General features: G+C 42.0%; 1 protein-coding gene across 2 annotated transcripts in view; it reads left to right on the top strand.

Annotated features, from left to right (window-relative positions):
* The first annotated feature begins 8,109 nt into the window (after nucleotides 1-8,109).
* The window catches only part of LOC146786183 (uncharacterized), a 38,083-nt gene continuing 23,194 nt past the window's right edge, over nucleotides 8,110-22,998 (top strand). For both annotated transcript variants that reach the window (XM_085634045.1, XM_085634046.1), the window contains exons 1-3: nucleotides 8,110-8,720; nucleotides 14,040-14,121; nucleotides 16,300-16,376. The gene's annotated coding sequence lies outside the window, so the exon portion shown is untranslated. The remainder of the gene's footprint in view (nucleotides 8,721-14,039; nucleotides 14,122-16,299; nucleotides 16,377-22,998) is intronic.

Below are 22,998 nucleotides of genomic sequence, written 5' to 3'. Positions count from 1 at the left end.
TAACTATGACTTGTGAATTTCTTTTTTTTTCTTTTTCTTAACATTCTAGGTCTCTGTCAAAAGTTGTTGAGATTCATGAAACTACACCAAAGAAATAAGCAAATCAGTGATTGTTTAAACCTCTCCCTTGACATGGCCCCACTTGTCAGTTCAGCATTAAACCTGAATTTCTCAAGCTTGCTAACAGCCTGCAGTTTTTAACTCAGATTCATAGACTAGCAGCAGTATGATTGACACATGGATGGTTTTGTTTTTTGCCCCTTTAACTTTGCCCGACCCACAATAGAAAATGTAAATACCACCAGAAGACTAAACTTGCTTCTCATTACCCAAATTTATTGTGAATTCCTCAAAGGTTCCACCTTTCTTAGCAAATGAACCCTTTTTTATCCCCTCTTTTACCACTTCAACTTGGTGGGGGGGGGCTGCACAATTAAGAAAAACACAACGCAGTGAGCTAAATACGCTAAATCTTTATGTTGTTGATGTTTTATGTATTTGTAAAGCGCACTGTCACCCGCGGGTGTATTTTGGTGATGAGCAAATGTCCTAGGGGAGATTGGCTATAAACCAAGTCTTCAGCTTCTTTCAGAATTTAAGTTGCGAGCCGGAGGCTCTGATGTGGCAGGGAAGGTCGTTCCACGCTTTAGGAGTGATGTAAGAGCGATGTAAGAGAACGCCGACCCTCCTGATCAGCTTCTGTGTATGCGCGAGATGCCTGCGAGTAGGGGTCCCGCGGAGCCAAGGTGTCTGGGTGGTGGGTGGAAAGCAGTGGCGTAACAAAAGTTTAAGCGGCCCCCCTGCAATGTACACAGAGGGGCCCCTGCCCCGGATTTTATCTGGAGTGCTCAGACCCGGGCGCTGTGCTGAGGGGGCCCTCTGCAGCTGGGAGGCCCCCCGCACCGCGGGGGATGCGGGGGCCTGTGTTACGCCCCTGGTGGAAAGAGATGAGACTGTTCAGATTGGTTGGGCCAAAGTTGTGTAGTGCCTTGAATGCGTGTATTGGGTGTTTGAAATGGGTGCGTTTGTGTACCAAATTGTGCACAAATTCGCCAAATGGTGCTAACGTTATGGGCAAATCAAAAAACACATTTTCAACTGTCACGAGAGCTCTAACATTTAAACCTTTGAATACCTCCTGACACCTCATAAAAATGATAAAGTACCATATACTACAGAAGGATTTACAGCGAACCAAGGAAAGGACTCCTCTATGTAAAATTCTGCTTTCATTCCACATTTGATGCAATTGTGTTTAGCAGTTTATTTTCAGAGAGGAACGTTTTGTAGGGGCGTTGAAATGGAAAAAGTTAATTTTATGAACCCTGTTTAATTTTTACCTACCTGGACAGACCTGCACCTAACTGACCATCCCAAAAATAATCCTGTTTTACTTTTTTTTGTGCAGATTTGTCAAACAGAACCATAAAAAAACAAAATTGTATTTTCAGGAGAAACTCAGACCTAATCATAGCTATTGAGTCAAAGTCAAAAATATATTGTATGATTAATTAAAATCTTTACAATTATCCCAAAAAATAATAAAATAAAATGTCTTTACAATCACAATTAAAACCAGAACACATTAATAATATCCCATTGGTTATATAGCTTAAGTGCATGTGTTTAGCCAGCGCATAAAATGTTATAAATACAATAATTAAAATTGAAATCTAATCCAGCTTCTGTGATCCTGCTTACTAAATAAACTCTTAATCTGTTTTACATTCAGTCCATATGTTACGCGATTGGCACCGTAGGGCCCAAGCCTGGTCGGTCATTCCTCTCTATTTTCCTCCTGATCGGCTTGCCGTAAAAGTTTTCTTACCTCTGCCAGGTATTTTACTCCCCGGCTGGCCAGAATTATGAACCATCCAACCAGCGTATTACAGCTTGCCTGAACGTGCGGATATTCATTTAGTTAAAAATGGGTTTTAAGTACCGTCTCCTCAGTAGCATAACTGCTGGGCATACGCATAATAGGTGGATTAGGGATTGCTCATTATAGCCACACAGTCGACACTGCGCTGTTTGTTTGGTGTATTTCCAGGACGGCTGTAGGTCTTTTGAATCGTGCTGACCTATCCGATAGTCTGTGTAGCTCTTTTTTAAATGCCGGCTGAAGTGTGATTTGAAATATGCTTGCGGTTTTAATGATTTGTAAGAAGTGATGACGGTCCACCCATGCCGACGTTTAGAAATTGTATTTTTATCTTCCAGAAAAGATTTACTTTTTGCTGCATTGTTGACCACTTTACTGATACTTGCTTTGTCTGCCCTGTTTTCTCATGCTGTTTGTATCTCCAGGTCGGCCAAACAAGTTTTCAAATAACTTCCCCATGAACTCGATGTTTCTTGGTCCACCTGGTACTTAATTTCTTCCCAGCATAAGCTGTCCATTGTGTCTGGGTCTGCGGAACAAAGTTTTTGGCATAGCTTTACAAAGCCGCTCATGCTCCGAAATTTTTGATTTTGGAGGCCGAACTCAAGCCGAACTTGCGACGGGGAGGCAGAATTTGGCAGATTGAAAACGGCCTTATAAATCTTCGTCTGGAGGTCATTTAATAGGTCAACCTCCTTGCCACACCAAGTGGGCAAGATTTGCGCAGCCATCACTTTTAAAAGGTGCTTATGGTTCAGGCAGTCCAGTTTTGTTTTTAGTAGTCTATATGGAAAAATTAGCGATTACGCTTTGGCTTTTATGGCCATTTGATGCTCCTTATCTGTTATGCCCTGCCCTATTGTTATACCAAGGTATTTATAGGACCCTTGCACTTCCACCGTTGCCCCTTTCACAAACCATTTGAACTTAATTTTTTGGGGATCCACTAGGCGAACGACTTTTGTTTTTACACTGTTTAATTCCAAGTTGTCCTGGTCCAAATAGGATACTAGGTTATTTATCGCTCTTTGTAGACCTATTGGAGTTTGACTGAGCACTACAATGTCGTCCGCGTATTGTAAAACAGTAATCGGCTTGTTGGCCACGTTCGTCGGATGACAATCAGCTGCTTCCATGTTTTGCTGATATCTGAAAGAAACAAATTAAATAGGCTTGGTGCTAACACGCATGCTTGTTTTAAACCTTGCTGCGTGTCAATGCTCGAAGTTGTACTGCATCCATCGCTATTCAGTCTATCGCCCAGATTCTGTAATAACTCATTGAAACAATACTGAAGGTATTTAACCAGTGCAAAAAACGTGTGTACTTCACGGATGAGTACAAATTCAAGAACCATCTGCTTACAACATATGCTGCCAATTGGCACAACTAATGTATATGTCACTATACGTGTGCGCACCACTGGATTCTTTACTTTCCTCTTGTCCATTCCTCAGCCTCCTGGTCACCAAGTGACTTCCACTTAATTATGCTCCATTTAGCACAATCTGCCAAGAATATAACTCAGCTTCATCAAACGCAGACCAAGCATGAAAGCCGACACTCCACGTCTGCACAGGAACATGGGGGCAGATTTACAAGCCCCTTGCGACAATTTTGCGCCACCGTTGATTCACTTTTGGGATGCAGCGGTGGTGTAAAAAATGAAGGCAATTTACAACGTGACGCATCTAGGGAGATGCGTCACGTTGTAAAGCCCTGCGTCACATTATATTTGGGTCAGCTATAATGTATTCAGGGTGGGTGTTCCGACGCAGGAAAGCCTCGTACAAGTGACGCAGTGAAATCTACAAGATTTTACTGCGTCGCTTCTAGGACGCCACTGTGTCAAAACCTTACGCCTGCTTGAAGCAGGCGAAGGAGTGACACCGTACACCTCAAACTGCATTGCTGAAGTTGCTTTGTGCTTGTGATTCGACTCCAGCAATGCAAGACGTTTGCTCCAACAGATGCGTCAGAATTTCTGACGCATCTGTCAATCCTTGAACCATGGTGCGTCGTATTGTGAATACGGCGTATCCATGATGGCACAAGGGTATCACAGGCTGGCGCAGGGAAAGTGACGCATCTCTACAGATGCGTCACTTTCTTGTAAATGTCCCCCATGGTATATATACACTCTGGCGATTTTCCTCTCAACACAGGATCTCATGTGGCCTAGAAAGGGGTTACAACAAGTCTACCTCTTCAGGGAGCCAAAACAAGCGCTTGACACTGGCGCCCTGATTCAAAGAGAATTTGGGCCCGATTCACAAAGGTAAACTGAGACAAAAGACAAACTTTATGACTTTCGGGATTCACAAAGGCCATCTACGAGTAGTAAAGTTAGACTTTTGTCTCAGTTGTGGTCTCAGTTAAACTTAAGAACAAAACTTGGGGAGAGGAGTTGGCCTAACGGCTAGGGCGGTCGACTTCGAATCTGGGGAACTGGGTTCGGGTCTCAGCAATGACGCTGAACATCCTGTGATTCTGGGAAAATCACTTAATCTCCCCATGCCTAACAAAAATTAATGTGTGTCCTCATGTAACGTAACTGGTGCTATGTAAAGCGCTCTGATACCCAATTCGGGTCCAGTTCGCGCTATATAAAACTCTGCAAAAAAAATAAATGAGACAACTGTCTAACTTTACTATTCGTAAATGTCGTTTGTGAATACCGAAAGTCGTAAAATTAGACTTTTGTCTCAGTTTTGGTCTCAGTTAAACTTAAGAACAAAACTTGGGGAGAGGAGTTGGCCTAACGGCTAGGGCGGTCGACTTCGAATCTGGGGAACTGGGTGTGGGTCTCGGCAATGACGCTGAACATCCTGTGATTCTGGGAAAATCACTTAATCTCCCCATGCCTAACAAAAATGAATGTGAATCCTCATGTAATGTAACTGGTGCTATGTAAAGCGCTCTGATACCCGATTCGGGTCAAGTTTGCGCTATATAAAACTCTGCAAAAAAAAAATGAGACAAACGTCTAACTTTGCTGCTCGTAAATGTTGTTTGTGAATACCGAAAGTCGTAAAATTAGACTTTTGTCTCAGTTTACCTTTGTGACTCGGGCCCTTTGATGCGAGTTTCTGAGAACTCCTCCTGGCTGACACCTGACATTGAAAGGGAAGTCACACCTGTTCATAGCAAAACCTTTGTGATTTGGGTCCTAAAAACCAGAGCTTGAACACTAAACGCCTACACACTCTAGTACCTTCCAGGCAATAAGGTCAGACATGACAATTTCATGTGCAAGAAATCAACTCTCAGCAGCCCGACAACTACACACTGATTTCTTGTCCTTAGCACTGACTCAGCGCTTGAGAGAAGGTATAGACATTGCTGGGTGTCGTTGCATCTCACAGGTCTATCTCCTCCACGTCGCATGCTTGGCATGATTTTTGTTCTGACCTGCATGCTGCCTAGGAGAGCCTGCGTTACAGAGATACTGATGGAACTGCTGCAGGGCCTTTCAAGCACTGTCCCTGTCAGGTCTTACAAAATGGCATTTTGTTTTACAAACAGGGACGTGGGAGGGGTTTTGCATCTGCTGCTGCGTGCACGTCAGTTTCCAAACTTATTTACAACCTCCATATTAAAAGTGACACACCGGCAGCGCAAGGGGCTTGTAAATCAGGACCTCAGTGTTTTTGCTCAGTGGGTTAATGCACCTGCACGGATCTGCAACCTTCAGGTCGTTGTCATACATTTTTAAACTGTATGTTAACTTTTGAGGGTTAATTCAGCTGCTGTAGGGATTTCCCTGTGAGCATTACATAACAAGTTAATACACGGTTTTATAGCTATGGAGGGACATTGCGATTGTGGGAGAGAGCTGTGTGTAACCTGCATATCAATTTGTAATCCCAGTGTGGTCACTAAGGAGGTAATTTGGACTTGTAATTGTCTTTGTATAGTGCCACTACCCCTGATGAGGCGATAAAGCGCTTAGCAGCGAGTAGCATGCAACTCTGGAACCGAATCTTAGAGCAAGCTATGTTTTTTTGTCAATGCCCTAAAGCACCAATAAAAACTATATATATATATATATAATATATAATATATATATAATGTGTGACAAAGCCGAAACGCGTCTCTTTGAGCTCGGGGTCGAGGGAGACCCAGGAAAATAAAGGTGCCATATTCCAGCAGCCTTGTGTATATGCCTTCTTCTTTGGGAGCAGGATTGGTTGTTCATACTATATATATAGTGCCAATGCTGATCGGCAGTGGGGAAATGCAGTGGCAAAGCATTGCCCACCTAAAGGCGAGACATGTTTGCTTTGCCAATGCTTGTTTAAATATTACAGGTGCACCATGACGTTTGAACGCTCCATTAATAAGAAATTAAAAGCTGAGTGCTATTTTACCAGAGCTGAGGGGTCTTTATGTGAAAGCAGAAGATTGACACGCCACCCTATTGGAGCCGTATAAGCCCCATGTTCATGAAGCCTCAAGTCCAATGGTATCTATGTTAGGTATGGATGGCACCCTGCATAGGTTGTATCCATTAGAATCGGGGTACAGCATGTCTGTCCTCCTTTCGATGGCATTTTGTTCCCCAGCTTACCTAGAACAGTAGGGTGTAGGACAGTCATTTCTACAAGGCACCTCTCGGATCATGCAATGATACTTCTGTAAGTGACACGCGGCAGAATCGGGCGAGATGCTGGGGAGGTAGATCTCTTCATGAAGGAAGAATTAAAGATGTAGCTTCTGCCTAGGAATACTGTTACTGTTTTTCTCTAAAAATGCTGGCTCAGCATCAAGTAGAACAATATTGAGGGGTTCCCGGAAAGTCTCAGCGCGATCTATCAGCGTAGTGATTGGATTTGTATGAGAGGTCGTATCCTTCCCTGGAATAAAGCCATGCTGGTCCAGTGATGCAAGCTTAGAGATAACCATATTAACCCCTTAATATTATCTTACTTGATGCTGAGAAAGCATTTGATATTGTATCCTGGAAGTTTCTCTGGGAAGTGCTTGCCCAGTTCAATTTTAGCTCTAGATTTGTTAAAGTGGTTTAGTACATTCATAAGGCCCCTAAAGCTCAGATTAGTGTACAACAGGAGCCTTTGTTCATTTCTATTTCCCAGGGCACACAACAAGGCTGCGCATTCTTCCCCGCTCTGTATGCATTATATATGGAGCCATATATCAGGCTATTATGCAGAAATGTTCCCAGGAACCCGTATGTGCCATTGACCTCTCGTCTGGCCGTCTATGCAGATGACATTTTTTTTGTTCTAATATCTTTATTGTTATTTAAAAGAGAAAATACATTTATAATATATTGCAATACAACATAGGATTATTAAATATATGTTAGGTTAAAATCAAAGAATTATAGATTTCATGTCAAAAGTTAATGAGCTGGGATAAAAAGAAGTATGAACATATCATTAATCAGGCAAGAAAAACTAAATATATAAATGACACATTGATGACATTTTAATATTTTCTCATTGCTCTGAGACATCAATCAAGAGTGTTGAGCGTGTTGCACTAGATTTCAGCCAGGTCTCAGGGAATAAAATAAACGCTCATCAAACACAATTGATCCTTCTGGGAGGTGCGACTAGCTTTGATCAGAGGGTGACGACTCGAGCGAGGTATTTAGGTATTATTTTGGCACTTACGATAAAGTTGAGCTATGAATATAATTATACTGCACAGCTACGGTCTCTAAGACTAATATAAGTAAATGGATGCATTTACCTATTTCTCTTATTGAACAAAGTAATTTAATTAAAATAAACGTTCTCCCCAAAATGTTTTATCTTTTTCTTTCATTACCTTTGTACGTTTCTTGTAGGTATTTTAAAATGCTAGACTCTAATATTAGAAGATGCTTATGGCAGAAAAAGAAAGAGCGGCTATCTTAAAAAATTCTAAAACTTCCAATAGTTGAAGATGGATGGGCGCTTCCTGATTGGTATTTTTATTATTGGGTTGGTATGGCTGACCGTATTCGCATGTGGTATGACTTTTATCCGGATAACTGGCTTAATGCCATCTAAGCCATGAAGGATCCTGGTAGTAGTAGTACGAAATTTAGAAAGCACTAAATAAAAACAAACGTTAGATTAAAGACTGCAATAACTCTTGGAAAGGGTAAACAGCCATTAGTACGTGACTTGTAGTTCGCATAACATTACATCACAAGCGTAACAACGCATGCGCTGTAACAACGCGTAGCCTTTACTACGGAATTGGAGTGATGAGGAGGCAGCAATTGGAGTGAGGAGGAGGCAGCGATGACGGTTGTGGGGCGGAGGCCAGTGGAGACTTCATTGAGGACTCTAATAGTACCCCCATGGCCATACATAAACCTGTGACCTTTAAATGAGATTTCCGATACTCACGAATATTTTTTTTAAAACGCGCTCAGAAAATTGAACTGTGTTTACTCAGTACTGAATTCCATTCTGTTGGGTAAACAAAGCGGATATTTTAAAATAGAAACCTGTCACTTGTGTTGGCCGAGAAGCTTTCCTGTGCTTTTGAAAAATTCCAAGTACTTTGCCATTGCCTTGATAATTACTAAATCGACAAACCACCTCCGAGGCGGGCAAATTCACCTGAGGAGGCAGCGATGACGACAGTGGGGCGGAGGCGGCCTATTGGTAAAGTCAGGGTATGGATTGGTGAGCTGTGGGGCCTTGAGCGGCGCGGCTGTAGCAAGTAGGGGAGAGGCGCTGGTGCCCAGGGCGGATCTGCAGGCTCCTGTGTGCTGGCTGGGGGCTTTTTGGGCACTTCTGGTGTTTTCACCGCCTTCGATTAACAACGCTTGCAACCGAGGACATGGGACAGGGATATGAACCGAGGAGAGAGAGAGGTAAGAGGGGCTGTGTATTTTTAAAAGGTTTGTGTTTGAGGAGTAGTGTTTTTGGGTTTAGGGTAGTGTTGTGGGTCATGCAAGGTAGTGTTTGTGTATAGGGACAGGAGTGGGGGATGGGGTGGGTCGTGCAGGGGTTAGTGTTTTAGGGATTAGGGTAGTGTTGTGGTGTTTGTGTAGTGTAGGGTAGTATTGGGGGGGTTGTGCAGGGTAGTGTTTCAGTGTAGGGACTGGACTATGGGTAGGGGCAGGGTCGTGTTGGGGGTAGTGTGTTAGGGTAAAGGGTAGTGTTGTGGTGTTTGTGTGGTGTAGGGTAGTGTTTTAGGGTTTAGGATAGTGTCGGGGGTCGTGCAGGGTAGTGTTTCAGTGTAGGGAGCGGACTGGAGGTAGGCACAGGGTCATGCTTGGGGTAGTGTTTTATGGTTTAGGGTAGTGTTATAGTGTTTGTGTAGTGTAGGGTAGTGTTTTAGGGTATAGGGTAGTGTCAGGGGGTTGTGCAGGGTAGTTGTAAAGATTTCATGAGAAGTGGTTTGATTCCTTAAGAAGATTTATTTCCAGCAACAATCCAGCTGAGCTCTAGGGGTGGGCGGAATTTGCGTAATCGCGTTACGCAAATCTCCGCGAAACGGTAAAAAATCTCCGTGAACACGCAGAAATTCCGCGAACACGCGGAATTGCTTGTTCGCGATACTTTTTTCCTGTTCGTGATCGCTGTTTGCGTGCTCGGGGTGAAATATCTCGCGAACACGCATATTGAGAACGCGAACAAGCAAAAAATTTCGCGAAGTCGCTGAACGCAGGTTTTTGGGCAATTTCGCGTTCTCCGCGGAACGCGAAATTACCCAAATTCCGCAAATTCCGCAAATTCCGCGAACGGAACGGAATTTACCGCCCAGGCCTACTGAGCTCCCAGCTCAACCGTTTCTGCAGTTCAATCACAAACATTCCACCTTAGGCTGACATCATACATTCCATGATGTCAGCCAGCAATTTCTCTACACATCTCCCCCCATACAATAACAAAATATTAGTCTTTAAAACAATTTCCATTAGAATTAACACAACCAAGTCTGGTTGAACTTTAAATCATAAACATTACAGATTACTTCTAACTTTACCTACGTCACCCATACTTCTAATAGTTCCATTTTCTAGAATCACTACATTACGTTTGACTTCCTTAACCCTACAAGGCTTAGAATATTTACTTTCTCCATTATGGACAAAACCTTTCTTACGTACCACAATCCAATCTCCCGGCATCAGCAAAGATCTTTTCAATCCCATTCTTTTGTTGTAGTATAAAACATTCTTCCTACTTTCCTCCATTACTTTTCTTTTTATTTTTTTTCTATCCACCTCAACTTCCACACCATCCTTCAACCACACAGGACATTCCTTAGAATTCGGAATCCTCCCCTTGAGAGAAATGAACGGTGCAATCCCAGTTGAAGAATGAGGTGTGACTCTATGCGACCACATCAACCTTCTTAATTCCTTTTTCCATGATAACTGATTTGCCAATGACAGCTGAATATTTTCCATTATCAGCCTATTCACCCTCTCCACAAGACCATTCGCCTGTGGACGGAACAACGCCACTCTTTCATGAACAATACCCAATCCATTTAAATAAGACACCATTTCTTTAGATACAAATTGTACCCCATTATCAGAGACAATGGTCTTTGGCAACCCTTTATCCATAAAGGTCTCTTCCAAAAAATCTATAACTATAGACGTGCTTACCTCTGGCACAACTTTGACCTTAAACCATTTGGAATGATAATCCACTAGTACAATAATGAACTTGTTCGTAGCTCCTAACTTTGCCACAGGCCCCAAAAAATCAATCGCCAATTTTTCCCAAGGCTTACTAGGAAAATTTGTCATTTCCAATGGAGGTTGTCTGATTACTTTAGACTTGTCACTATTAGCACACGCCATAAAATTCTTTACTTTTTCCTCAACATCATGATCAACACCTGGCCACCAAAACACCTCCGTGACTCTTCTTTTCATGGCGCTACGTCCTAAATGACCTTCATGAATAATATTGAGAATTCTAGGTCGAATGGCGGTAGGAGGAAGAATTTGACTCCTCCTCCTGAGTTTTCCACATACAATGCTTAACTCATCTTTGACTTTAAAATACTCTCTTATATCAGCTCTCTGAGTATCTCCAATATCCCAACCATGCACAACCTTTTCCTCAACTTCCCTCATGATATCATCACTCTCTTTAGCAGAGGCCCATTCACTAGCAGCAATACACAGCTCTCCTTCAAATGATAACACCTCACTATCTTGTATCTCTGAAACTACACCTTCCTCAGGCATCCTTGACAAAAAATCAGCAATCACATTGTTGCTTCCTTTAACAAACTCAATTTCAAAATTGTATTCCAACACACCCAATAACCACCTTGTAATACGAGGCGTGACATTCCCCTCAAGACCTCGACCACCTTTGAAGATGTATGTCAGTGGCTTATGATCTGTCCTTAATTTAAAAGGAATTCCCCACACATAAAATCTAAAATGGTTAATTCCCCAACAACAAGCCAGAGCCTCCCTTTCAATTACAGAATAAGAAATTTCGGCTCCCTGTAACCTCCTTGATGCAAATCCAATGACACTTTCTACACCATCATGAACTTGAGTTAGTACAGCTCCAATTCCAACCCCACTTGCATCAGTGGTTATAAATGTCCTTTTTGTTACATCAAAATGACCTAACGTTGGGGCACACACAATAGATCTCTTTATTTCTGAAAAAGAATTCTCACAATCACTTTCCCAATTATATTCAACACCCTTTTTCATCAACTTTCTTAAAGGTTCAACAATTTCTGTGAAGTTTCTCACATATTTAGAGCAATATTCCGCTGGGCCAAGGAATGATTTCAATTCATCTTTAGATTCAGGTCTACGAGCATTTTCCACAGCAGTTATAATACTTTTCTTAGGACTGATTCCATTAGCATTCATGGTGTGTCCCAGGTAAGTAACTTCCTCTTTCCTTATTTGACACTTTTCCTTCTTCACAGTCAATCCATATTTTTCTAATCTAAACATGACTTCTTCAAACAACTCATCATGACCACGGTCACTACTTCCCACAATCAGCACATCATCTTGAAAGCACAATACGTGTTTTAAGTCCCCAAAAATATTTTTCATCACTCTCTGAAAGACAGCAGATGCTGATGCTAACCCAAAAGGCATCCTTTTATAACGAAATGCCCCCAACGGAGTAACAAAAGATGTTAAATGTCGTAACTCCTCATGTAAATTCACCTGATGGTAGGCAGAGGACATGTCCAGCACGCTGAATATAACTCCCTTACCGTCCATGGTTAGCATCTCAGAAATATTTGGTAATGGTTGCCTGTCTATCCAAATACACTTATTTAAATCTCGCAAGTCAATACATAAGCGAATCTTCCCATCAGCCTTGGGTGCCACTACAATAGGGGCCAACCACTCTGAGGCTTCTATTGGCTCGATAATTTGTTGCTCTAACAACCTATCTAGCTCTTCCTTCAAGGCTTGTTTCATCAAGTTAGGTACATTCCTCACTTTATGTACCACCGGCTTAACATTGTGTTTCAAAATGATTTTATGGGAAAGTCCCTTCAACAAACCCAGTTCATTTGAAAACACCTTAGGAAATTTTTCCATCAATTCACAATTTTCTGGAAAAACTTCCTCTATTTTGTTCTCTTCAACTAATTGTATTGGCTCTTTGGCAGAAGGATTGATGATTATCCCTAAATCATATTGATGCCGCCAACCGAGGAGATCCGAGCCATAATCAGTTACATACATTCTTCCCAAAACTTTCCTGTTTTTAAAACTTATTGTTGTCCATTTGAAGCCCAAAATCTCTATCTTTCTTCCTGCATACCCAACAGCCTTAATATCAGACTTCATTAACAAAGAATCTTTAAGTTTGCAGAAGGTCTCTTTAGAAATAAGAGTGAATAAGCTTCCTGAATCTATCAACACTCTAATAGGAAATCCATCAAACAAAATATCACTATGTGGCTTCTCTAATTTATTCGTACTTTCCAATTTCACACCCCACGGTTTCACCACAGTTATTCCATTCTCACTGACACATTCTTGCTCACCACTCACCGTTAGAGCTATTTCTTGAACATTTACACAAATGTCATCAACCTCTTCATCTATTAATTGAATTTTCTTTGTGTCACGATTTTCCATTTTGGTTTTGCACATCTTTGCAAAATGCCCTCTCATACCACACCTCCTGCATAGAGTGGATCTAGCTGCACACGTTGTACTAGATGCTAGATGCCCTGGAGCACCACACCTGAAACATTTTATCTCTCTCCAATTTTTATTCCTTTGTCTTGCTCCAAATTCTATTTTTATCCTATTATCAGCTATTGTTTTGGTGTCTGTACCTTTCTCTACACTCTTTTTTTCTGTTTGAGGAATATCTACCTCAGCTACTACACTATCTTTCTTCCCTGATCTAGTGTTGTCTATTTCTTTCAACCATATAGCCGTATGTTCCATCCCTTTAGCAATTTTTATAGTTTCTTCTAAATTAGGATCTTTTGTTAATAACTTTTCTTTTATCCTCTTGTCATTAGTACAACGTACTATTTGGTCTCTAATCAAAGAATCCGTTAACTGCTCAAAATGGCATGATAATACCAATCCCCTTAGTGTAGCCACATAAGACGCAATATTCTCCTCAGATTTTTGTACTCTAGAAAAAAATTGATGTCGTTCTAACACTAAGTTCGTCTTGGGAGTGAATTGTATGTCTAACATTTGTATGGACATTTCAAACACATTGTTCGGTTGCCCATCTCCCATTCCCAGTGACACTTCAGGTAAATCCTCATAGATCCTCCTTCCTTCTATACCTAAGTGATGCAATAAAATAGCTTGACGTCTAAGTGGACCATAACGATCTCCTCCTATTGCTAATATATAAGTAAAGAACAATTTTTTCCACTATTTCCATGGAACGGGAGGATCTCCTGGAGAAGCTAAAAAGGGTGGAGGTGACGCCATATTCTGATCACCCATTTTGAGTTACAAATGTTTAAAATAATAATTTAAAATAATAAATTAATATAAGAAACTAGAATAACATTCTAAAATAATGAAGTGATATAAGATCTAATATATATATTCGAACGTTTGTAGTTTATATTCTCTGTTTTCAATGTTCACTTAGGATCCATTAACTGTGTGATGGTTCTGTTTGTATGTCCTTTGTTTGTTTTCATCGCCTTCTCTTTGTGGAAAACAAAATTGTCCTTTCTTTATTTCTAGGAAAACATCTTCTTCCTGAGTAAACTCGCCTCTTGGCAGGCACCCCCCTTCCCTCACGAAGGACGACTTCCCAAATCCACAAGTAAGTCGTTTTAAAATTATATTCAATAAATGGTTTGATATAGTCAAGTTACAGGATCACGCTATGGTCTCATGCTCATAGATCGTCACCGCGTGTTGTGTGCAACGACGCGATTGTTTCTCTACAGTAGTGTGTCAGTGTAGGGAGCAGACTGGGGGTAGGGGCAGGGTCGTGTTGGGGTAGTGTTTTAGGGTACTGTTGTAGTGTTTGTATAGTGTAGGGTAGTGTTTTAGGGTTTAGGGTAGTGTCATGAGGGTCGTACAGGGTAGTGTTTTAGGGTTTAGGGTAGTGTTGTAGTGTTTGTGTAGTGTAGGGTAGTGTTTTAGGGTAGTGTCAGGGGGGGTCGTGCAGGGTAGTGTTTCAGTGTAGGGAGCAGACTGGGGGTAGGGGCAGGGCCGTGCCTGGTGTAGTGTTTTAGGGTAGTGTTGTAGTGTTTGTGTAGTGTAGGGTAGTATTTTAGGGTAGTGTCGGGGGGTCATGCAGGGTAGTGTTTGAGTGTAGGGAGTGGAAGGGGAGGGTCGTGTAGGGGGTATTGTATTAGGGTTTAGGGTAGTGTAGTGTTGTGTAGTGTAGGGAAGTGTTTTAGGGTAGTGTTGTGGAGTATGTGTTATGTAGGGTAGTGTATATGGATGTAGAAATTACAGTAGTGTTGTTTTTTTATTTTTTTTAAATGCGTTGTAAATCTATGCGCGGAATTGGATCCGTTGTAAAGACATTTCATATGCATTTTTAAGCAAATGAGAAGTAATGTTATGCGTGATAGAAAAATGCGTTGTAATGGTACTTGCCAACTAAAAACAACGTTGTAAAAGTATACGTTGTTTTAGTTTGCGAAGTATCGTCATATATTCCTTGGAAAGATTTGGACTAATATGAGGGGGTTCTTTAAAATCCCATTAAGTCATGCCTATCCCCTCTTGCTGGGTAACCCTGACTTACCGAAGTGCTTTACCTCTTCTTATTGCTGTGTTTGGTCACAGCTGGGAATCAAGTGGCTAGCTGATGTGGTAGAAGACTCAGGGCTTAACTCTTTCTTAGATCTACAGGCAGAATTTTCCACACACAGTCGAGATTTTTAAAAATACCTGCAAATTTGGACTTTCTTAATGAGCGGGAGTAGCATTTTCATTACCTCGTTACCCAGGTCGACATTGCACGAATGATATTCGGTAAGCATTCGTTTAGCATTTCAGAAAAATATAGCTTTCTTATCCATTACTCTTCCAATGATCTGGGAACTTGGGCGGATAAATGGACCGATAGCAAAATGAGGGCGTGTCGGTTCAAGAACTCTCCAATATTCTTGTGCGATATTGTAAAGTTGTCACCTCTACTGGACCATGGGGCAGATTTACAAGCTCCTTGCGACACTTTTACACTGCCGTTGCGTCACTTTTGTGACGCAGCGGTGGCGTAAACAATGCGCCACTATGCATCATATTTACAATGTGACGCATCTAGTGAGATGCATCACGTTGTAAAGTCCTGCGCTACATTATACCTGCGTAAGGTATAATGTATGCAGGGTGGGCGTTCCGTCGCAAGGAAGCCCCGTAAAAGTGATGCAGTTAAATCTACTAGATTTCACAGTCACCTTTACGTCCCTGCTGTGTCAAATCCTTACGCCTGCTTGAATGCGGGCGTAAGGAGTGACACAGCATATTAGGTATAGGGCACCACTGAGCAGTGCTGGAGTTGTGTCGCGATTGTGACACAACTCCAGCACTACATCACCCTTACGCCAACAGATGCGTCACGCATCTGTCTATCCTTGCGCCACGGTGCGCCGCATTGTAAATGCAGTGCATCCATGGTGGCGCAAGGGGGATTTTGAGTCACGCAAAATAACTGGCGCATCCCTGCTAATATGCAGGGATGCGCCAGTTATTGTAAATCTGCCCCCATGAGTCCAGACGTAAGTTATCGCCCAATGTTCCATTATTTCATTAGTCCTTCCAAATTGTCTAAATGGCAATAGTTCATATAGCTGCCCAGGGTGGGCTCTCGAAGCAGCTGATAACGCCCATATGCTTGCTACATGTCCTAAACTGATACCATTGTGGTCTTTGATACAGGGGCAGATATCTATAGTACAACCTCATGCAGGGACTCTATCTCTAAACATGACCCAGCTTGGCACAGGGGCTACTGACTGAGTTCTCAATATTCTCTCCATAGCCAGACTTAACAGGGAAAGAAATTGGAAATCCTAATCTCCGGCAAAGCATGAGGAGTGGTTGAAAGAAGTAATGGAGGTATGTGAAATAGAATTTTAGATAGCTAAGTCCAGTGGCTCTACCCTGAAATTTGATCGTATTTGGAGAAATCTGAAAGATTATTTGATGTCAGATTAGAGATTATTGATTATGAACATGTGTTTTTTTTGTTGCTTGTCTTCTATTATTTTATTTTTCTGAATCATGCATTATTATGATATGTCTTGGTACTTTGTTGCTTGCACGCTCGACAATAAATACAATTTTTAAAAAATGCTGGCTCAGCTGATCCTGCAATTGTATATGTTGCAACTAAAGCATACTTTAGGGGCTACTTACTCAAAGATGGATGTGGCAGAAAAAAGCTCAAACTTTAGTCAATTTTCTTAAGAGTTCGAAAATGAACGTCGCATGGCAGTTTCAGTCGATGCAAGGGAGAGGTAACTCACTCAGACCCAAGCCCTATAAGACACTATGGGCTTGATCATGAGTGGGTCAGTTAAGTTGCAACCCTTGTGTAAACCCCTGTTTATGCATGAGCAGTGCTTAATTTGAACCAGTGGTTTCCGGTGCTCCGCACTGGCACTTAGGGCCTCATGTAGGAAGCCAAATACCGGTCGGTAACGGCCGATTTTCGGTAATAATACCGTTACCGACCGGTATTTTGGCCATTGGTATGTAGGGGGACATATTTTGCTTTCGGAATTTACCGAATCGGTAAAATTACCGATTCGGTAATAATACCGAATCGGTAATGTTACCGAATCGGTAACTCTTCCGAATCGGTAATTTTACCGATTCGGTAAATTCCGAAAGCAAAATCGAGATGTAGGGGGAGTGTGTGTGTGTGTTTATGAGTCGGTATTTACCACCAACTTATAGTTGGTGGTAAATAATGAATGTATGTGTAAATGCATTTCTACGCGCGTAGCAGTGTGCAATGTGGCATACATACATGCCCTTAGGGCATGTATGTGTGCCACATGTGCACACATGGCCGAAACAGGGGTGCAACAGGGTGTCAATGTGACACCCTGCCACCCTTGTATGTGTTCCCCCCCATTACCGAATCGGTATTTACCGATTCGGTAATGAGGCATACCTTCCCATCAATGGGAAGGTATGCCTCATTACCGAATCGGTAAATACCGATTCGGTAATCACCGACTGGTAACGAATCGGTAAAAATTACCGACTCATTACCTACATACGAGTTACCACTTCTTAAATACCGAGTCGGTACGGCTCGGTATTTAAGAAGTGGTAACTGGTACGCTACCTACATGAGGCCCTCAATCACCAACACCAGCGCATTTCATGAGCACCAGTTAAGAGTTAAGGACACATTAATTTACAGGGAGATTAAGAGATTTTCCCAGAATTGCAGAATGTTGAGCCAACGCCTAGACTTGAACCTTGTTCCCCAGCTCCGACGTTGGCAGCTCTGGCCGTTAGGCCACATTTTCTCCCAACTTTCATGGCTAGTAGTTGGTTCTGTTTTAGGGGGCGCTAACAGGAGAAAACAGGCTTGTGCAAGCTGCCTCCTGATGAGAACCCCAGCACGTATTTTCTTTTACAAATTAACCACTGCGCATAGGCTGGAATTACATGTTGGTAGGTATTTAACGCATCCAATAATTATTGGATGCGTTAATTAACCAAATCTTTATTAACCCTGCGCAGTGAACTCTGCTCCGCTCACAGTTCTGCGTTACGTGGATCTCACAGAGTTACGAAAAACTCCGCCTCGCTCGTGTTCGGCTACGTCAAGTTAGCGAGCACGGGCGAGGAAAATTCACTTCCCAGGGAGATTTTCCCTCATTCACGATCGTCAACATCAAAATCAACCTCCCGGGCAGTCAGATTTCTCATTGCGAGTGGTCGTGTATGCTCCCGACCGCTCGCGTTGAGAAACCGTCCATTCGCGTTGAGAAAGCTGCCGCTGGAGTAAAAATCTACTCGACTGGCAGAAAAGGAAGCAGCGCCCACTTGCGCTGTGCATAGTGCCGTTCGCGATGATTGGACAGTGCGGCCAAGCATCTGGCACTGAAAATCATTTCGAACAACATTTATCTAACGCACTCCGCTGCTTGCGGAGCTTATCGTAGCACGGCGGAGTTTTTTTGCACGTTGCGGAGTTCCGGTACCCCCTCAACACTGCCCAGGCCTAAATTCTTCATTAAAATTCAGCAAGTCATATCTGCTGAAGTTTATCAGGAGAAAATCATGTGGTATTTACTGTATGATGCAGTATTTGGTACGTTAAACTCCCAAATCCCCGTGTTAGTCCCCATAGACTCGCACCCGATAAATAATATCAGGTGTGGTAAATGGAACCTAAAGTCGTAATCAGGCCCGCTTGTCTTTGAAGTTGTCTTTCAGGATCTTAGGGCCCGATTCACAGAACTAACTTAAGACAAAATCCTAAACTTACTACCATTTTGGTATTCACAGAAGGCACTTACTCATTTTGGTATTCACAGAAGGCACTTACTCATTTCGGTATTCACAGAAGTTAGGAGTCCTATGTTTAGGACTCCTAAATGCCTTCTGTGAATACCGAAAGTCTTAAAATTAGGATTTTTCTCAGTTTAGTAGTAGTATAGTTAGGACTCCTAACTTTAGGACTCCTAAATGCCTTCTGTTAATACCGAAAGCCTTAAAATTAGGATTTTTCCCAGTTTAGTAGTAGTAAAGTTAGGAGTCCTAACTTTAGGACTCCTAAACTGAGAAATATCTTAATTTTAAGACTTTCGGTATTCACAGAAGGAATTTAGGAGTCCTAAAGTTAGGACTCCTAACTTCTGTGAATACCGAAGTGAGTAAGTTCCTTCTGTGAATACCAAAATGGTAGTAAGTTTAGGATTTTGTCTTAAGTTAATTCTGTGAATCAGGCCCAATGATATTTAGACAGAGATCTTGAAAAAATGGATGATTAACGCATTTGATCACATACTACCAAATGTCTAGGATGTCACCAATATCCGTCAGCGCCTTGTTTCCCCATCTAAGTTGCAGCAACGAAAAGACGCTGAAAGGCATTTGAAAGATGTTGGAGAAAAAACTATAGAGATGTGTCAAAAACGGCCCACACGAGCGAATTGCATTCTTATAAAAGAACTCATCAGAAAAGCATAATCTCTTTATTATCGATCACTTACTAAACATTTCTTAAATCCCACAAGAGAAATGTGTGTAATTGTTAGCCAACGTAGAAAATCTAGCAGTTCTCCCTCACAGACACTCTGTGATGAGTTGTTCTGACTTCTTGGAAGAGAATATTGTCACCAACTTATGCTGGTTCTCGACTTGTGTCTACAGACCCCCATCTCTCTTCTTAGACATAATCCATCAATGAACAGTGAGTTACGAATAGTATTTGATCGGCGACCTCAGCTCAGACACTTACGGCTATTAGCAAAATCACTTATCGCCCCCGTCTCTACCCTATGCCACGTCTGTCCTTAAGACTGTGGCCCCAGTGGCGGCGCTAGTCCTGAAAAGGAACATGACATTCCTCTATCACATCTGACTCTGTTGTCTGGACTGGAAAAGGGACCTAGCTGGGTCCATTCTGACAAACTCTGATGCTGATCCCACAACTTTATAGAACTCCCCTCCATTTCTCTACTTCCGCTATCGCAAAAGTGACAGAGCGCACTGTTAACTTGCAACTGTGGCAAACATAGGTGGGAGTTAGGAAATGCTATCACAATGCTGTTTGTTCTAAGGGCTCCTATTGGGTAGGTAATTTGGATGTCTCTTTTTACCAGATGAACCCAAACTTGGCACGTTGTTTGGAGGTATGACCTGTAGAAGACATGGAAGATGAACCGGAATGGGTATGAGCACCCAGTTCTACCGCCATTTTGGAAAGGAAGGCTTGAATCTGGGGTTGTGTTGTTAATGCAGTTATTAAGGTTTTCTGTGAAAGTTTTCAGAGCGGTCAGATATAAGCGACAAGATCCTACATTTGAGCTAATAAAACACCTAGAAAGTTAAGTAGACTCTGTGGCATATATTTTTTACAATATATGTGTTATCGTCATAGGAAAGCTAAATCTTACCACCGACATGTTTGGGATCGGCACATTTTCAGAAAGTTCTGGGAGGAAGTTAGGTCTCTGTTGAGAGGGATGTATCAAGACATCTTAATCTCTCCCCTGAAATGGTTCTAGCTGAGTCAGACCCACATCAAGGGAGCAGGGCTTCTCAAGCCAATATTAGATTTTTTTTGGGCAATCAATGTTGCAAGGTCTATGGTATCCTGAGACTGGAATGAAAAAGTCAAATCCCGGGACAGGCTTGGGATTATGAATGACAGCAAATGGTCCATACAGACATCTTGTTGACAGGCACTATGGTGGAAGGGCAGGCTGAGAGGTGGAGGGATTTGCAGAAGTTGCTTGGCGATGTTGTAGGTTCGGTGGTTGAAAACTCTCAGAGATCTTTGGTGGTGTTCACACTGGTGGAACCAGTTATGTGTCTTCTTGGCGGTAAGGATGTGAATGTTAAGCAAGTCACTTGGGCTCAGGAAGGGCCCTTAGAATTGGGTCCTTGCCAAGCTCAGGTGAATTGCTCTCTTCTACTGTTTCTGATCCGGAGTTTAAGAGATCAATTAACCTATTTGGTATACTTGGAAGGATTTTTATCGTTTTGATTGCAATGATATTGCGCATCAGTGGATTTGATGGACATTTCCTTACAAGAAGAAAAAAGTTTTAAAAATGTTTTTGTTTTTAAATGTATTTAAATCCTTTGGGGTTTTATTGTCCGCTGCTGAAACATATTCTTTCCCAATTCAAGCATTATAACAACTATACCATCTCGGCCAAATTCCTTTAGTAGCTGACTAAAGCAACCCACAGGTGAAAATAGATTCCCTGTAGGAACACTGTGCTGCTTGTGAGGGCTGTGAAATCATCACTCTATCTAGAGATGGATACTCATAACCGTCCCGATCTTTTCAAGATGATGGTAGGTTTGCACCAACAAGAACATATTAAGGGGGGATGCTGTCTGTTGAAAAACGTAAAGGTAAGCGATAGTTCACATTGGTGATCAAAGACATGGAAATCGGCCAGGTACTGTCAGGTAAAAGGGATATCTTTGATGTTACAGAAATGTTGTTAGGAGACGATTGTGGACCACACATCCCCTGTTGCACTCAACAATTTTTACCATGATCCATAATACCAGGGTTGAGGAAATGGGAGGGGTTTTGCGGCCATTTACAGAAAGAAATCTTTAACATAAAAAAACACACTTCAACCGCTAACTTTCAATCTTTCAAACTGAAAGACTGTAGATAGATAAAAAGGTGTGTGGAATTTACAAACCTTATTTTACGAGCCGGGAATAGGTTTTACAAGTTATTAGGAAGGGGCGTGCCAATGGCATCCATTCCTATTGGTGAGTCGCACTAGTATGTACAATTGTTTTGCGACCGCAAATGCAGTCGCCAAACACTCTCAGTTTATCACCAACAGGTGGTAAGCCACTCGCAATCGGAAAGGGGTCCCCAGGGGATCCCTTCCCCTTTGTGTTGGGCAGCAAAAATATATTTTAAGAGTAGGCCTGGTCCCACCGACCACTGCCTGCTCTTAAAAAATGAAACAGAAACGTTTAATTTTTCTTTTTTAAATGCATCCCGGTTTCCTTTAAGTAAAACGGGCTGCATTTAAAAAAAAAAAGTCAGCTCTATTTAAAAAGAAGTTACAGACATGATGGTCTGCTGACCCCAGCAGGCCACCATCCGTGTGAGTGCTGGCCATTCCCAATGGGTCGCAAATTGCAATCTGCCTCATGAATATTAATGAGGCAGGTCATTTGCGACCCCTTTGGGAATTACAAACAGTGTCTCAGACTCTGTTGTACATTCCATTTTGCGAGATGCAAAGCATTGCAATTTGCGACTCCAACATGGAATGGTCGCACATCTGGCCAATTCTCCCTTATGTATCATTCAATTTTCCTATAGACACAGAATTGGCAAAATCCTTTGATACATCAGTCCCATTAAATCTTTAAAAATGCCCTTTTATGTTAGCAAGAGATCATTTTTATAAACGCAAATTGTCCATCAATGACTAATGGATTAGGTGAGTAATCTGCTAATTCTAATAGGGCAACAGATCCTATTAACAATACTTTGGCCTCTCTTTCCAGCTACAAAAAAAGTCTAATTCAGGGGTCTCCAACCTTTTCTTTAGTGAGAGCTACTTCTGATCAGTGAAAATTGTCGTGAGCTACTGAAGGCTAAGCAACTCACGCATGTTTTCGAGAGACCCCCACGCCCAGTTATATTGACTGTAAACCGCCCTAATATCTTCAGAGCCAATACTGTGGCCACACTCCCTCTCACAGATGCTTCAGGCCCGGGGCCAATGGGAAGGTTTCCAGTTCTTCATGTGGCTATTCTGTCTAGGCAGGTACATACCATCCCATTGGAGAAAGAAAAGAGTTTGACACGTTGCTTTGTTTCAATGATTAAATGTAGTCATTAATAAAGCAGAGTTTCACACCAGTTTTTTTAAGGCCACATTTAATGTGCAAGTAAAATCTGCAAAACCGCCTCGCCAATGCAGCTACTAGTCCAGGGCAGAGGATCACAATGAATGCATCTGTAAAACAACTTGGGTTCCAACTCTTTATGTAAGTA

This window comes from Triturus cristatus, chromosome 11 (assembly GCF_964204655.1).
Source record: "Triturus cristatus chromosome 11, aTriCri1.1, whole genome shotgun sequence".
NCBI classification, from domain to species: domain Eukaryota; kingdom Metazoa; phylum Chordata; class Amphibia; order Caudata; family Salamandridae; genus Triturus; species Triturus cristatus.
Note: the sequence above shows the minus strand (reverse complement) of the source record. Positions and strands in the feature narration are given on the sequence as shown.